This window comes from Strix aluco, chromosome 1 (assembly GCF_031877795.1).
Source record: "Strix aluco isolate bStrAlu1 chromosome 1, bStrAlu1.hap1, whole genome shotgun sequence".
Lineage (NCBI taxonomy): Eukaryota > Metazoa > Chordata > Aves > Strigiformes > Strigidae > Strix > Strix aluco.
In genome coordinates this window covers 15,785,254-15,802,329 of record NC_133931.1, presented here as the reverse complement: position 1 = coordinate 15,802,329, position 17,076 = coordinate 15,785,254, and positions in this window count along the sequence as shown.

The window sequence follows — 17,076 nt, the reverse complement described above, 5'->3', positions numbered from 1 at the left end:
CGTTCAGCAGGAGTGGGGAGTCCATGCAGGAGTTACAGACCTCTCCTGAGGATGAACCACAGAGAGGTAATGTATCTAGCCCTTTCCATAATGACCAGACTGAACATAGCACAGCTCTTTGCCAAAATAATCACCCACATGTAGGCCACTCTCTCATGCTCTGTGCAAGTCATTAGACCTAACTTATGTGGCAGAACTGCTCAGCAAAATGGGAATTACAGAGCAATTTATGGGGGCTAGGATGCATATTGTCCAATAACTTCCTCCTCATGGAAATTTCCCTGTAGGTATTTCTTCCTCTGCCCCAGCCCTGTGCCTCCGCTGCCAATGTTCTTACCTCTGTTCAGCCCTACTCTCATGCCCCTTGCTAGGAGTCCACAGACACGGCCCCCTCTCCACAGCCTTCAGGATTCATTGCTCCCCCCTTTGAGAGCTGCCCCAGGGAAGCCTGGGACAGATCATGTGGCAGAAGTCTTATTTTTTTTCCCCCCTTAGATTCCCATTCTGACCTTTCCAGAGACAGCCGAACAACCATAAATAGACCAAACTCTTGGAAGGGAGGGAAAATAAAGAAGAAAGGCAGGCAAGTGAGATGATGACGTGAAGTTATGCAGCATGACCGGGAAGTTGACAAAGAGGTAAATTATGTGGCCTTTTGCAGGGACAGCTAATGGTGGTGTGCACACAACACCCTGCCTTCAGCTTTGAATGTCCAGGAAGCAGGAGACCCATCATCTGCAGTGAGCAGGGCTGAGTCTCCTGGATGCCAGGGGACACCAGCACCACTATGCCCACTAACAGGCCAACCTGGGGTTTCCTCCTTTTGTGGCCACAGGTATGCTCCACCACCGTCTGGCTGGCTGCTGCTATTTATTCCACAATTTTCTAAAAATGTGCCTCGGCCTAGAAGCCCAGACTATTGCCAACCTCCTTCTTTAATAAAAGTAACAACAGCAAGGTATTGAAAATCACGAGGCATTTAGAAATATACAGACTCCTTTATGGGTGAAATAATCTAATAGACAAGCTGTTGTTAATTTACAGCCTCAATTTTCAGACACACTTCTTGAGTCAAAAGTACTTCCTGCTCCATAATTCCTACAGGGACACAGGTGGCCCAAATTGCAGTATACATCTACTGTACATTAAAATGTATTTCGGACTTAGCTTAAACATTTCTGAAATCTCAAGTTTATGTCTAGACTATTTTAATCAGCTAAATGTCATAATAAGCCATATGTTGGGCTTGATAGGTTACATATACCAGCCCCGCTCATAAAGTATCAAAAGGTGTTTTTAAAAAGGAGTCTGTGTTTGTTTTACCAGGAAAATGGTGCTTTTAGTCAGTCGTATCAAACCTACTGGCGAAGTGTACAGGCTCTGACGTAACTACTGGGAAATAGGGAGGCCGGGGTGGCCGCGGCGTGGGGGAACAGAGATCGCTCAGTCTGCCCCACCACCCCGTGCCGGCTCCGCTGGCAGGGAGCCGCTCTTCTCCCGCCACCCACTCGGGACAGACGCCTTCACCCCTGCTGCGAATGGCTGCCACACGGTCGCCCGCATGCTCCTCAACCTGTTTCTCATTGCGGCGCATTCCTGGGCTGAAGCAGATGGATATTTTCTACCAGACCTGTCCACGCAAGAGTGGATGGCACCAGCTGGGTCCGGAGCACCCCTTCATATCAGGTCTTACCTGTGTAGAGGGGGCTTGCTGTGGGAGAGCAACGTGGGCAGGTTCTCTGGGTTACACCAGAAAAAGGGGTTTCACCAATAAATCTCTGCCATTATCAAATTAAATTAATTAAGCATAAGAGCACAAAATCAACCATTCCTTCTCCAGAGCTTTCACTAGTATAAAAAAGCAAAAATCAAAGTCTCTTTCCTGAGCATTGTTAAGCTGAAATGCCCAGCTTGGGAAATGACCCATGACCCAGGGATGCCTTGTGCCAGGAGGACGGTTCCCCACCATGTAGGCTGAAAGGGATCCTCTGTTTGCTCTGAGCCGTGGAGGGCCTATGGCACACAGACACGTAGCTTGGACTGCCTCCAGCAGTGAGCAGGGATATACATGCACACAAATTCATCACACTGTCATACAAGATTATTTCCTTATGCAAAGCTGGCTCCCTTGTGGATGCAGAAATTCTCCCTCTGCTTCCAGCCACTGCCACAGGGAGGTCTTACAGCCCCTCCTCGGGCACCCTGACCACCAGAAAGACTTGATGGCTATGGGCCATGCTGTACCCAGCATCCCCGCAGGGCAGTGTGCCCATCCCCCCTCATCCCTTCCCCCTGACAGCCCCAGCTCAGATCACTTGTATGGGAAAAGCCACATATGGCCCTGGAAGAAATACATGCATGTGGCCCAGTGGAGGAAATCCCAGGAGTTTTATGGCTGGGCACTTGCCTTTGGACGTTCCCCCAGGGACTCAAAGTACATACATGAGAGCTTAAGGAGTAGTTTAATTATAGACTTTCCTTCAGAAAAACAGTTCATTCAATGCACAGGGATCCCCAAGGTCAACACCTGAATTGTGTCTAAAAGAGTACTCTTCTGGTTACCCCATCATAACTCCACAGGATGAGTGATTTGAGATATTAGCTAGAGTAACTCACAAACTGTACTTTAACCCCTACACACACCCCCAGTTTTTTGGCTCCTGGGTAATTTAGCCCATCACTTTCCAGATGTACTTATTCTTCCTCCTTTTAACAAGCCTACAGGGCAGAGGATGAGAGAGAAGTTGTCACGCTCTCATTCTGCAGGGAAAGTGTACTGCCTCTGCAGATATTGTGAAATACAGTCCAGCAGGGTGAAAGCATGAAGAAGCAGAGCCTGCCCATGGTATCAGGTAGGAACACTAGCTTTTTTTTAAAATCTATTTTACTGTCAGTGTCTGCACCACAAAACATAAATCCTTACGTGATCCTTTTTTTCAGGATCCCCCTGTCTGCCAGCAGTAAACATCTGAGAGCTGTTTTTATTCCCATAGCAGTTTATTGCTGTGCAAATACCATAATTTTCAGTCTCTACAAACAGAGAGAGATCCTCATCCACCCAGTTTGTTACTATACTTGCTGGGCAGAGGGATGTAGTAAAAGTCATGATTCCTCTCATCATCCAAAGTGGAATTCTGGTTTTTAACTCTTTCGCTGCCTATGCAGGCTTAGGGTTATTCTTTCTAATGCTGACTAGTCAATTTGAACTCTGGTCTGAAAATCCACACCACTTTCTCCCTTCCATGCTGACCATCTGCAGAGGAAAGAATAGCCACGCAGTTACTAAGATACATCATCAGCCCACGGAAATTGGTATGGCTTCATTGAAGGTACCATGCTGAAGATATGCAACATGGGCTTATGGCCTTAGTTCCAAAATAACAATTAGTCCATGGTCATGAACCACAGTTGATCATTTCCCTTTCTTGTCTCCCAGTTCTGGTTGCATAAATCCAAGATCCTGTATTGCTGTAGTGTAGGTCAACCCAGCATTTTCCAGTCTTCCTGCCCCAGTGAGCATCCTTGGCATGTACTACTGCAGGAAGGGACAAGTCCAGATGCATTTAGGTGCCCTTTCAGGCTTTTATTGGTATAGATGGGTCAGCTCCTGTAACAGAGAGCACACAAACAAATGTTGCATTTGTGCAACTCTAGATGACTGATTCCTAAACTGGGTGACCAGTATCAAAATGACATAATTTCATCAATAGAAGCCAAATTCTATTGTTAAATCAGTATATATACTGAGTTGTGCCATCACAATCACTAGGATTAGGCATGAGTTTGCAGGCCCTGCTACCTGATAATGCTCTTTCTTGCTTAAAGAGTTCACAGTGTCACTGAGGTGAAGATTGGTCCAGGTGGGATCAAAGCCACTTAATTAAGGCTCCTCTAATGCTTAATGCCATTGCATTCTAATTCCTTATATATTCGTTATGGAAATGAAGTGCCTTCAGAGACCTCCAGAGTGTGAGTCCTGGCTACATCCATAATGGGGGCCTAGAAAAAGCTTCCAGGTCTTTGGTCCAGATGCATAACTCAGCCACAATCTTTTCTTTCTGTGGGAAGGAAATCCAGGTATGTAGATTGGAAAGGAGGCTAGCACTGTCCCCTCTCACCTAGCCAACAGGAAAACTGGGGCTGTGAGGCACCTGCTCTTCCTAAATTCACCTCTATGGGGAAATCAGACACTTATTTAAGGAGACCCAGATCCCATTAGCAAATACATCCATCTTTCCTGTCAATTAGATGTACCACTTTGCTTCCAGATGAAGGGAGTTGAGCACAGCTGTTACCTTGAAGGTCAAACTCGAAGTTTAGTCTTGCACCTGAACAGCAAAGGGCACCTCTAGATGTAATCCTACAATTATACTGAGACATCTTCAGCTAAACATTTTAATGCACTTTCTTGACAGAAAACATTTTCATAAACACTTACATTTCTTTTATTGTTGAAATGCTCTACATGGGTTGTTTGGGGTTTTTTCAAATCCAATCCTTGTGTAAAGCATTCCCATTTTTAATCTCTTTCTCATTAAAAGTTTTTTTTCTAAAAGTAGCTTTGCTTTCATTTTTTGAGGGTCTTTTGAGATTTCCTTTTTTAAACTTCGAACAAAGATGATATTTTTAACAAGCAGTAATTATAAAACACAATACCTGATAGCTTCCTAGACAGATGGATCACAAGAGAGTGTAATTGGAGGTGGGTAGGAAATTACACCCCTACCATTCACAGATGCCTCTGTTCCTTAGACAGAGACACGTCTTCTGATCCTTGAGAGCTCTTTAATCTAACAAGCACACAGGGAAGAAAATATCCTCTTATTTCTACATTGAATGTTGTTGACTACAACTCTTTCAATCAGCACAACACATTTCAATTAAGTTTTAGACAGTGGTTTTGACAAATCACTGTCTGTTAGAACAAAGTTGCTATTGGAACGAGTTGCTAAATGGTGTGATGCATTTTCCATTATTTATCCAGTCCTGACTCAAAGTCTCTATCTTTCTAAAATATGTGCCGCAGTTTCACCATAAATTGTTATGTTGGGAACAGTTTGCATAGTACAAAATCTATGGCTTGTGCAATACTAGTCAAAACAGGAGTATATCTTGCAGAGAAAAGCCTCAGTCCCCTGTTTGGAAGGGACTTGGGCCCATGAAGAGCAACCATTTTTCGATCAGTTTTATGTTCCTAAGTATCAAGCAAGGACACGAGGCTGCTAAGTCAATCAGGCATTTCTGAACGTGCCTAAGCCATGGTTGATCTAGGGGTAATCTCTAGTGTTTCTGGACAATTTCTTCTTCCAGAAATAACCTGTTAATTTATATGATGAAAGGCTGACCCCCGCCCACACAGAAGAGCACAGAGGCACTGGGGAAGCCCCAGTCAGAGACATGAAACCCTGTCCCAGTCCCTCCAGAGCTGTCCCAGGAGAGCATCAGCCTCATGGGTTGGGTGAGACCCAGCACCATGAATCCATGGGAGCAGCTCTCTGGGGCACTGCACAGACTGGGGGTCCCTGTCCTGGGGGACAGGGCTCATTATGGGGTGCAGGGGAAGAGCATGATGAGATTGTGCAACACTTACTATGAGATGTTTAGGGAAGGAACCAAAGGCTGGGAAAGGGAGGAACTGATGTGGTTTGGGGAGGAACAGATGTGGGAAAATAGAGGGAAAAGAGCATCAAAACTGCATATAAAAAGGTCAGCATGTTTGGCCATGCAGCAGTCTGCCCTATCTTCTTAACTCAATTTCTAACACTTTTACAGGTGTGGGGCTTTCTCTTCTGCACACACTTGTGCACAAGGGGGTCTCAGTGCAGCAACTGGAGTGGGCCGTGGCACTGGGGCTTCACGTGTGCAGGTGCCAGTAACTGGGGAGACTGGGATCCAGTCTGAACCCAGCTGCTGGAGGGTTCCACCTTGTATATATGTAGATCTATATATTCCTACTAATGGACCTCAATTCTGCTGAGCCAGACAAGGGGACAGGATTAGGTCATTTGTGTTATCTGTGTGTGCGTATTTCTATCTATCTGCTTTATTTGGTATTATAGGTAAGTGTGTGTACTCATGTGCCTACTGGGAACATGTGCTCAGTGTCACTGCTGGCTGGGCCGGTGGATGTGGAGCTGCAGCAGCATCCCCTCTGTAGGGCTACTGGTTTTGGCAACTCCTAACATAAGCTTTATGAATATTTTCAAGCAAAGTTTGAAATTAAGCATCCATTATTCCTAAATGAATTGTCAAATGTCAGACTGAAATAAAACATGAGCTGTGATGGCCATTAGTATAGGAACCATAGGGAAAGTAAATAACAATACCAGATCCCCTTAATAAAGCCACAGTATCTCCATTTCCAGCTCAGTCTTGAGCTCTTCTAGCAGTGAAAGAGATAGACGTGGTATGGAAAATGATGGAGGGAAAGCCACAAAGCAGGGAAGGGGACATCCTGGGAGGTCTAAAGGCTGTCAGCTCTGTCAGGGCAAAGGACAATTAGGTCGATGTAAGACATATTTGTAAAAGTGTCCTGACCAAGCAGATCAGCCTTATGAGGACCTGGCGCCCTCCCAAGCCACTGACATCCACTGACCCAGAACAGAGGCAATCAGGGAGGCACGCAGCATGGCCGAAAGCAAGAAACATGCACAGAAAAACACAACCAAGCCCAGAATGGATCAGCTGATGGTGTTTCTCCTGATTTCTCCCTTCACCAACACCAAATACATCCAAGAAGAAGCAGTTATAAAAATATCACTCACAAAATTAGAAGACAAGGGGGAGGAGGAGGAACAGAGGAAGTATTGACAACGTCAGTACAACAGACAGACGTGCACAGCACTGCCAGCCTCAATCAGAAACCAGGCCAGACGGTCTTTATTTGTTGGTTGGTTAGTTGGTTGGCTTGTTTGTTTGTCTTAATAATAATACCCTGTGGGTTTCTTCTTGTTCACCTTTTGAGTTTTGAGCCTTGAAGTTTTTCTCTCAAGATTTTCTTCAACAAACTTAAAGCATGACTTAGAAAATTATCTTCTAATACAAAATGAAACATGAGATTCTTCTGCAGTCACTGGAAATTACACTTAAAGAAAATAATCAGCATCATGAGCCACATAAGAAAATTGCTGCACCATCGTTTTTCCAATTGACTACAGGAGAGTCCACATTCCTACAGGGCAGGTGAGGAGGTTCCCTCCTCCTCATCCCCTCCTTTGACAAAAGAAATCCTAATTACTCAGCTGTGAGGGAAGATGTAGTTTTCCTTAGCTATGGGACAAGCAGGGTATGAGGAGAACACAGAAGTCCAATGCTGCCTGAACCAACTCTGCTGCGAGTCATGTACTTGGCAGGGCAGAAGTGTATTGCTCTTCAAGTAGATTTGCTGTTGCTATAATCAGGAATGGGCTGCAAAGTGCCTGAGGCAAAATAGCAGGATCCCTCTGTTTTAAGGAATGTGTGTGTATGCTGAGTATATAAACCAGATCTGACATCCAAAGCGGCAGACAAAATTAAAAGAAAATGAAAAGAATGTTATTTATGACTGAAAAAAATCGCTTTAAGATTAGGAACAAGCAAAAGAGAGCCAGAGAACTATACAACCTTCTGCCTTGTCTCTTCCAGTGTTTTGAAACAGCAACAAAAACGGCCACAACATCAATGTTTAAAGTGCAGCACATGCACCAAATGTTTTTATAGTGGCTGTTCACAAGCAGGGTTAAGCTCTACTGCAGCGTAGCCAGATTTATCACTTCAGCCAGTTACCCACAGAACAAGACATATGTACCCGAGAGATCAAGTATTACAGCCTATCAGCCACTCCTGAAAAAATTGGCCTGGCCAAACAGATTGAAAGCCTGGCTGCTAAGAGATATCCTGCTCGCTATTTACCCTTTTCACACAATAATTGATTTACCTTTTCTTTATCGATATCCTATCATTACCCACCTTTCCTGGGCTACCTTCACCCTTTGTTACTCTGGGAACTGCCCCACATGTAGGTGGATGTAGGGAGCAGGACCCCACCACTGCTACAGGACCACCAAGTCTCAGCCTGAAGCCACAAGCAGTAAATTAAACACTGGTACACGATGCCTTTTCGAGGCAAGAGCAGCTTTTTCTTAGTGTTTGCCCGAGGCGTCAGTCACAGGAATTAACAGTGGTTAATACAGTGATGTAAATAGGGCACTTCTCTCTGCCCCAGCCACTCATTCTCCAGCCAGACACCCAGTGCATCTGCCAACTCCTCCTCAGGGGAAGATAGGCTTTTCAGTTTAAGCTGGTGACCACCAACTAACACCTATTGACTCCAACGTCCATGAGCTCCACCTGATTTGACTCAAAAGAAACAAACGTCCCCTAGAAGGACTGCAGCTAATGGGGGTGTGGGTCAGCAGCAGCATCCAGTCCTCCACAGGACAAAGTCATGCAGATGTGCTTGCTAGTCTCCCACCAGAGTTTCAACCATCCCCAGGAAGGACCTCGTATTCCTGGTGAAGCAGCAAGCTCAGATCACAGCTCAAACCAAGATCACCCTGAGCCAGCCTTGAAGTCCAGCTCCTGTGAAACTTTATTTTTATGTTCAGATGGGCTAAAAAGAGAGCATCTACCTTCCAATTTCCTGTCTGCAGCCACTTTGAAGCTAGCACATATTATTTAAGTGTATTTTTTTAATGTTAAATTAAAAAATTCCTTCATTTAATACAGAAAAATTATTACAGATGTTGGAAGGCTTCTAATGTTTCACCTGAAATGCGCACATTAGATTAAACCTTTGGATGCAATGTCTGAATTAATGTAGATCATTGCAAAGACATATTTGCTAAATTTAAGCCTATATGAGGAAACCAGTGAAGGTGGATAATTGCAAAACAAGGCATGTAGGACTAGATAGGAACACAGATTCTACCTCAGTCACTTATCAGTATCAAAGTACTTGAGACAGAGGTGATTATTTCAGGGAATGTATGTAACAGCACATAAATCCTTCATCTATGTGCCTCTGGTGCAGCCTAAGTTCGTAAGTAATAGTCATCCAGCTCAGCATTGCTCCATGGGGCCCATGGGCAACCCACAATCCATAAGGCACCAGAAGGTGGTCTGTGAACTGATTGCAGGAAAATAATTAAGAAACTAAACCAAAACACACACACGCCATCCCATGCAGTTGGCAGGCACTTATGTCAGTGCCTGCCCACAGGCACCATTCACTCCCTGGCTGCTGGTGCTCAGATCAAAAAGCCTTGTAGGTCCTTTGATTTTAAAAGATTGAAAATGCTCATTTAGCTTCTGTGAAATCGGGCAGAGCTGTGACTTTGGCTCCCAAAGCCTGCGCGTTCTCCCACTGCAGTCAGGAATGTGTTACCTCCTACCCCCTGTCCCTCTCTCACACAGAAACCACTAGCGGTGTTTTCCCTGGCCAGCAACAGAAGTAGGTCCAAGCTGCAAAATCTACACCTTGAGTCGAATTTCCTCAAAACTCTTCCCCACCCTGCTCCCAAATCCCCTGGTCAGTAACATCAGCGGGGAGCAGGATAGGACCCAGCTGTGCTGAGATGGCCAGTAGACAGTGTTACCACTCCAGCAGCGATGCTGCTTCATCTGCATTCTGCGGGATCAACCCCACCACGGTCCCCTGCCTGGGAGCAGGACAAGAAATGCCTAACCCTGAAGGGTCTCCAGTGCAATGGAGTTAAACCATAGCTGCAACCAGAGGGATGTGGCTCATCCTGTACTTAAATAAAAGGTGAAAGGACCCCATTATTTATAAATTTGGCATCCTGACATCACCAAATGAAAATAAAGATTGAGAAATAATAACATATAAAAACAATTTCAAGTACTAGAGACCCCACAGTTTTCCAGTGAGCAGTTAGCATGACCTGCTAAGAGTTATTGGGTATGTATGTTTAGCTGATTGATAGATGTTATTAGTAAAGCAGATTTTTCTGTTTCAAGATCTGTTCCAGTCTCCAATTAGGGCTATGAGAATATCGGTTCTCCCCTGTAAAGAAACCAGCATCTTATAATTGCTCAGTCAAAAGAAAAATGTGGTTCAGGGATTTTTTTTTTTTTTTTTTAAATTACCCTGTATTTAAAGAAAAGATGTGCTTTTTTTATCCCACCATTTGTGTGCAAAATCAGGACCAGCAAGCTCCCTGTGTCTCCTTGTTTGGAGTTAACATCAAAAAATTGCCTGACATCTTTTCTAAGAGCCAAGAAAGTCAGCTAGTAATCATGTGGGGTTGTGTGGCCAAAGGTACATAAACTGACTTCACATGGGACCAGCAGTAGATCAGATTGCATTGGGTGGAATGAAATAAAAAATCCCAGAAGTCTAGTACATTTGGAAATGTACCAAAACTGTCTCACTATACCAACCTGGCACATCATATGTAAAAAAGTGACTATTTCCTAGTACAGTATATGGGGTGTTTTATAGAAGTCAAAAAATCAGAATGGCCTTAGTTTGACATCGTAAACACAATATACTGTAATGTCATTGAGAGACTACTTGTTAACCTACTTGTCCCAAGATTAAATGCTGAAATTGAGCACACAGACCTACCTACAGTTTCCCTCCAAACAGAGACATGCCAGAAAAATCTCTTTGCCATACAACTTGGAAATAATTACAATAACTACGTAATAGTAGAAACCACTTCTGTTTAATTCACTGATATTATTTACATCGGCCCACAGAGTTTACAGCACTGGAAAGTGACACTATGAGAATGACACTTTCCTGTGCAGCAAGTCTCCATATCTGCACCTACAGCTATTCTGCTTGCTTTGAAAGCAAAGCTATGTTTGCAGCTGCAGTTTATTCTTCCCCCCAGGGTGTCGCTCCCCGCAAGGGACCTGGGGCAGTGCAGTGGGGACAGGAGCCCACTGCCACCGGGGCAGGGCAAACAGGTCTGCAGTGAGGCACCTCTTCAGCTTGGACTGGCATACCTGATGCCATCCAAGATGTATTCCCCCTGGTCCCATTCAAGATCAAACCTGCAATGACAAGTTTGCAGGTAAAAGGGCTGCAGAGGATTAACAGGTGTCTCTACACAGTTTTAGCTTTTGGTGATGATGATCAGAAGCAGTCTGCTGTGCGTTGGGTGCAGATGTAGGCTTGGCAACAGGGCAGGAGGGAGAGAACTGTCACCAAAGTCCATAAACCCGGAGTCACAAACTTCAGTTGTTAAAGTTACTACATTCTTAATCTATTCATATATTTAGTGAGATTAGATTACCTTTTTTAACAGGCTGCACCATGTGTTGGAGTTAGTACATCATTCTTGCTGAATTAGATCTATATTGTTTCCAATGTAATTTACAGATCACCAACAGCCTGGAGGTAGAGATTATTTCGCTTTCAAGAATAAGAAACAATGGTAATTAAAAGATGTTGCAGACAAAAAGCTAAAATGATTTTATGCAAATCAAGGTTTTTTAAATGTAAAACAGTATTTGTTAAGATTATTTTCTCATAGATCAGCTTGTGAACTCCAAAAGAAAACCATGATGGCTTCATTTCTCATGCAAAATACCTAACCTTTTAGAGCTATGAAATATAAGATGAAACAACAGCAGTTAGATCTGATGACACTTTCCCTAACTCCAGATATTTATCACCAGGTGTCCATAGGCATGTAGATAGCAAAAAAAGTGAGAAAGCACTGGGAAGCCAATACAGCCAGCTGACTTCCTAAGCATAGGATCTAAAACTAGAGGTTTCTGCCCACAGCTCCTGCATGCCTAACTTTCAAAATAACTTTCTGTAGCTGCACCCAAATGAGGGCAAATCAGTCATGCTTGTAGAAGAGCTGCTCCAACAGTTAATGGTTAATAGATATACATAATAAAGGTGGCCTTCCTTGCAAAAGTGATCCATGCAATGAAGAATCCAAATTCTGCTTATGACACTGGCTTTTAAAGTCCAAAGGTGTTTCCGAAAATGGGAGTCAGACACAAAGGTTTACAAGCTCTTTTGTTTGCCTTGTATGGTTATTAACATGTAGCAATTACTTTAGCCGGGTTCTTGTTGCTGCTGACTCTCCTCAGTGTTAGTGGGTCTCACAGTTTGCTCTCCTCACTGCATTCCTCAGCTGTACCAGATGTCAGTCCCCTCCTCTTGGAAAGGCTGAAAGCTCATTCTAAGATAGAAAAAGCCCACAGCCCTTTCTAACCTCTCCAAGTCTGTCTTGGCATTTTTTTCCTTCTGTTGTCATGAAAGGACAGAGCAATGAGGAGCTTAACCCAGTACAAGGTTATTCAAGTTATTTGTTTGCCATTAGGTATCACTGCGCAGCATCAAATTATTTATTCCAGCTTCCTAGGCAGGTGTGTGGCAAATTTCCATACAGCTTTAATGGGAATCAGATTGCCAGCTTCAAACTCAAATTCTTCATCTGCACCACAGCATGACTGTGAAGTGTTGCTGAGCAAGGGCGGGGTGAACAGTTATGTAGGAACAGACCGCATGGTCACAGCTGGAAGAAGTATGTGGGTCTCACTTAATAAAACTTGAGAGAAAATATTTGTAGCTATACAAAAATATCGACAAAGCCAGCAACATGATACACCTCATGTAACCAACGCAATTCTCTCCCTAGGATGGGCACGTACCATATTTCTAAGCTTGATTGTCAGTGCGGACTTGATTGTCAGAGCACACAGGAGTGCACATGCAAAGCACCTGCTGGTAGACGCAGCTGACGGTGGCACAGCTCAGCAAGGACACTCCTTGTGTGAGGACTTGCTCTGTTTCCATTTCCAGGTGGAAATTCAGAGTAGCACATACCCAGGATGAAGAGATGGATCTTATCTACATATAAAGGTCATACAGATACGGATGAGCCAGGAAAATGAGGTGGGACCCTCAACCCTAACGTGATCTCACTGGAGGTAACAGAGGCAATGTTGTTTGACTGACAGTCTATGTGCACCTGATCAGGTAACACCATGCCTCCTCTGCAGTCAGTAGAACTCAGGGCACAAACATCTCATCCAAAAGTAGATGCTGATGGTCAGATCCCCTGACCATCGCACACTTCACCAAGAGGTGCCAGAAGATTGAATCTGGCAGAAGTCAGCTGAGATGAATCATGCTGTAGGCAAGAGCCCTTTGCAGGTGGTAGCCTCTAGATGAAAACCAGCTTGTGTGGCCTCATCAAAGGGCTTGCCCAGGTGGCATGACAGCCAGGATCTTGGTGGTACCAGAACTGCTGGATCTGGGCTAGGAGTAGGTGGTGGGGTGCTCCCTGGGTGGTGGCTCCTGGCAGTGCTTCCCCTGCCAAGTCGATTGCTAAATGTTTATCCTACCCGGCTCACAATTAGGGAAGTTTCGTGAGGAACTATGGGATGCACTTTCTGCGAAGCACAATACACACCTAAATGCCCGGAAAAACAAAACAAAACAAAACAAAAAAAACCCCTTGTTTCACAAGGAAACAACAGAATGCCTTTATTTATTCCCTGCCAATATCAAACATGACTTAAAGCCAGATGTTGAAATAAAATGGCCTGATTTTTACTGCCACTACTACTTTGTGCTGATTTGGTCAAAAATAAAAACCTCTTAAAAACAACAAAAAATACACAGCTCTGAAACAACAAACCAGATCAGCATGGAAGAACAAAAAGTTGCTACAAACTCACAGTGTCAGAATTTGTTTCTTTTAATAGATAAATGCCCGTGATTATCACAAAAGTGGTAAAGCCAGCAGTTTCACTGAAGAGTCCTTGACTGAAGGGTCCTCACTCTCTCCCTAGCCTTGCACAGATTGAATGACTGCAAGGCTGGCTTAGCTGCTTGCCTTGCCAGAGGGGCACCGAGGGATGCCTGAGAAATGATGGTCTCAGTTCTAGATGAAGTGAGGGAGAGCTGTGCCTGGGTACTGGCTGTGTTTGCGATGCCATAGCTTGAAAGCATACCAATGGCAGGCATAACTTTATCACAGTGAAACAAACAAAAACACTCAGTACGCTTGAAATGTCAGAGCTGTCTCAAATAACTGAGTCTTTAAATTAATTTAAAACACCTCTAAGGTGGCTTCTGTCAGTCCAGGTGATCAGGTTACCATGCAACCCAGGTGAAACAGGTCCTTGGTGGCAACCTGTATCTTAATTATTTACTTAAATGAATAAAAAAATAGAATGAAAATGGAAAGAACAAGGTGAAGAAGTTCAATTTAGGTTATTATTTTGATGCACAACATGGAGTTCAATACCTGCTGCTGTCTCACCTGGATCCATCTGTAAATCATAGAATCATTTAGGTTGGAAAAGACCCTTAAGGATCATCCAGTCCAACCATCAACGTAGCATTAAACCACGTTCCTAAGCACCACATCTACACGTCTTTTAAATAACTTCAGGGATGGTGACTCAACCTTTTCCCTGGGCAGCCTGTTCCAGTGCTTGATAACACTTTCAGTGAAGAAATTTTACCTAATATCCAAACTAAACCTCCCCTGGCACAACTTGAGGCCGTTTCCTCTTGTCCTATCAGTTGTTACACTGCAGAAGAGACTGACATCCACTTCACTACAACCTCCTTTCAGGTGGTTGTAGAGAACGACAAGGTCTCCCCTCAGCTTCCTTTTCTCCAGACTAAACAACCCCAGTTTCCTCAGCCACTCCTCATGAGACTTGTTCTTGAGACCCTTCACCAGATTCATTACCCTTCTTTGGGCTTGTTCCAGCACTTCAATGTCTTTCTTGTGTTTCAAACCGTAATAACTACCCTTGTGAATTAACTCAGTGAGTTGCATATTGAAAACTGAATGCAAAAGTGAAGTGGAAGCTCTGCAATGTTATTAAAGCTTGTTCCAAAAAAGACTCACACACACGAACAGATACAGTTGTCACTGGACAGCACAGGATGGTGCTGGGGGATGCCATGAGCACAGGGGCCTCAATGAAGGGGTTGGGCTTTGGTTTTGCAGACCTAACTGGCGAGGACACACTCCAATTCTTCAGAAGAAAGTGTCATCTGTGAACTAATACCTGAGAAAAAGTTCCCTATTCCAACAATTTCATTTCCATTTAGTATCACCTGTACTCAAATGTCTACTTTCTCTTCCCAGCTCACACCATTGTCTGAGTTCTTGCAGCAGACTGCTCATCATTGGCTCCAGTCTGCTCACATTCTTGGTTTTTCTAGCTAGTTTCAGCTTCCTCTATGCAGCGCTCTTCCCACTCAATAAAATCCACATTTGCATCTGCCTTTAATGTCTTCCTCACACATGGACATTTCTTCAAGTCAGCTAATTTGCTAGGGCAGGCAAACAGCTCTGTGTCTTTCTAATTCCTTCCCTTTTCTGTCTCCCACCAAGACTTTCCTAAATGATCCACCCTTTGCTTATCCTCTTAATGATCACCTTCCTGCCTGTGTTTTTGAAACATAACCTGTTTCTGAGCTGGCCCCTCCACCCCCATCTCCACTGCCCTCCAACATACCATGCTGGCCAAAGCACAGCCACTCTCTTCCCCGCAGTCCTCCCTGTAACCCCAGTGTTGCTTTGCCAAAAGCACAACACTCATGAAAATGCAAATCAAGAAACATTGGCCTAAAACAGGTTTTTCAAACCTTCCATGGCAGAAAAGACCAATATCTTCAAATAACCATTAACCTTGTTACATCCCCTTTAGAGAGTTCAGACTTTACGTTTTTGGCAAACCAGTCTTTTTAAGACAACCTGTGATGGGCATGCAGCTTATTAACTGCTGTAAAAAGTCTTGACCTGGAGATGGCAAAGCTTTTCATGACCAGCATGAACAAAATCACTTTGCTGAAAAAATAAGTAGTTCAAAACAAAGGCCATTAGAATATAAATTCTTTTCTTTTGTCATCTGCTATTTGTGATAGATTAGAAAAGGCCCTGTTATTCCTGTATATATCACCCTTCAGAGACAAGCAGGATTCAGGGCTGAGAAGACCACAAGACAGCAGAAGACAAAGGCACCATCTTCCTAAAATGTCACTTGTCACTGACCTACTTGCCAGAACTTTCTCCTCCTGTGGGACCAGAGCAGACATCTCTGCCCAGTGGCCCTCATAGGCTGCTTGCCATCATCATGCTCCATCCCCCCCCCTTTTTTTTTTCCCAACAAAACCACCCTTTTTTTTAAATGGCCTTACCCGAGCCCAGTTTTGATACTTGGGAAAACCCATCATTTTATCCCATCAGTTGTTGGCACTTGCTCTTCAGGAAAGTGAGCTCCTTTTGGTTCTGCAAGCCCCAGTCCTCTCCTGGCTTTCCTAGCTTCTCTTTTTCCCCTGCTTTTATTTAAGGCTTTCCCCAGGCCCCCCGTGCCACAGCAGCTCATTCCTCAATGCGCACACACACGTCCTCCAGCATGAGCCTGGCTGCTGCTACACCCTGCTTCCCCTGCACCCTGCACTCATGGCCCATAGGGAAGTGCTGAGTACAGCTGGATTTCCAAAAGCAACGGTAAATTGTGCTGAGAAATGGCATAGCCTAGCAGCACCTTCCAGCACTCATAATGGAAAACAATACAGGAATTAGTGAGGTCTAAAAGATTGAAAAAAAATTATTTCTCTGTATCAGGGTCCCAATAACTCTTGGGAGAAGGGTCCTGGCTTTTTTTGCCATGCTGAGCAATAGAGATGAAGAAAAGCATGAGTGGTCGTCTCAGGGTACGGCACAGAAGAGACAGTTATGATCTTGAAATGAGGAGACTTCATTCAAAGGGACAAATAAAGTAATGAATTAAGGTATCCTGGTGGCAAAAGGGCTATTACACATGAAATAAACAACTTTAATGAGGTTGTAACCCTAGATTTATAGTCTCATCTCCATACGCAGGACTTCAGGTGCGTAACTCCATTAGCACTAATGGGACGTGCACAATTAAAGCCACACACACCAGGATGAGATTGCTGATATTAAAATCAGCCACGAAAAAGCTTCAGAGAGGTTCTCCTATTTAGCTCAGCAGAGCGATCCGAAAGAGAGATGCTCATTTGTAGCTGATACGATCACTTTGTAAGGCGGTCAAGTATGAGCACTCGCTGTGAATTGTCTGTATGGTGGATGTAAGTGAGTGGATAGTCTGTAC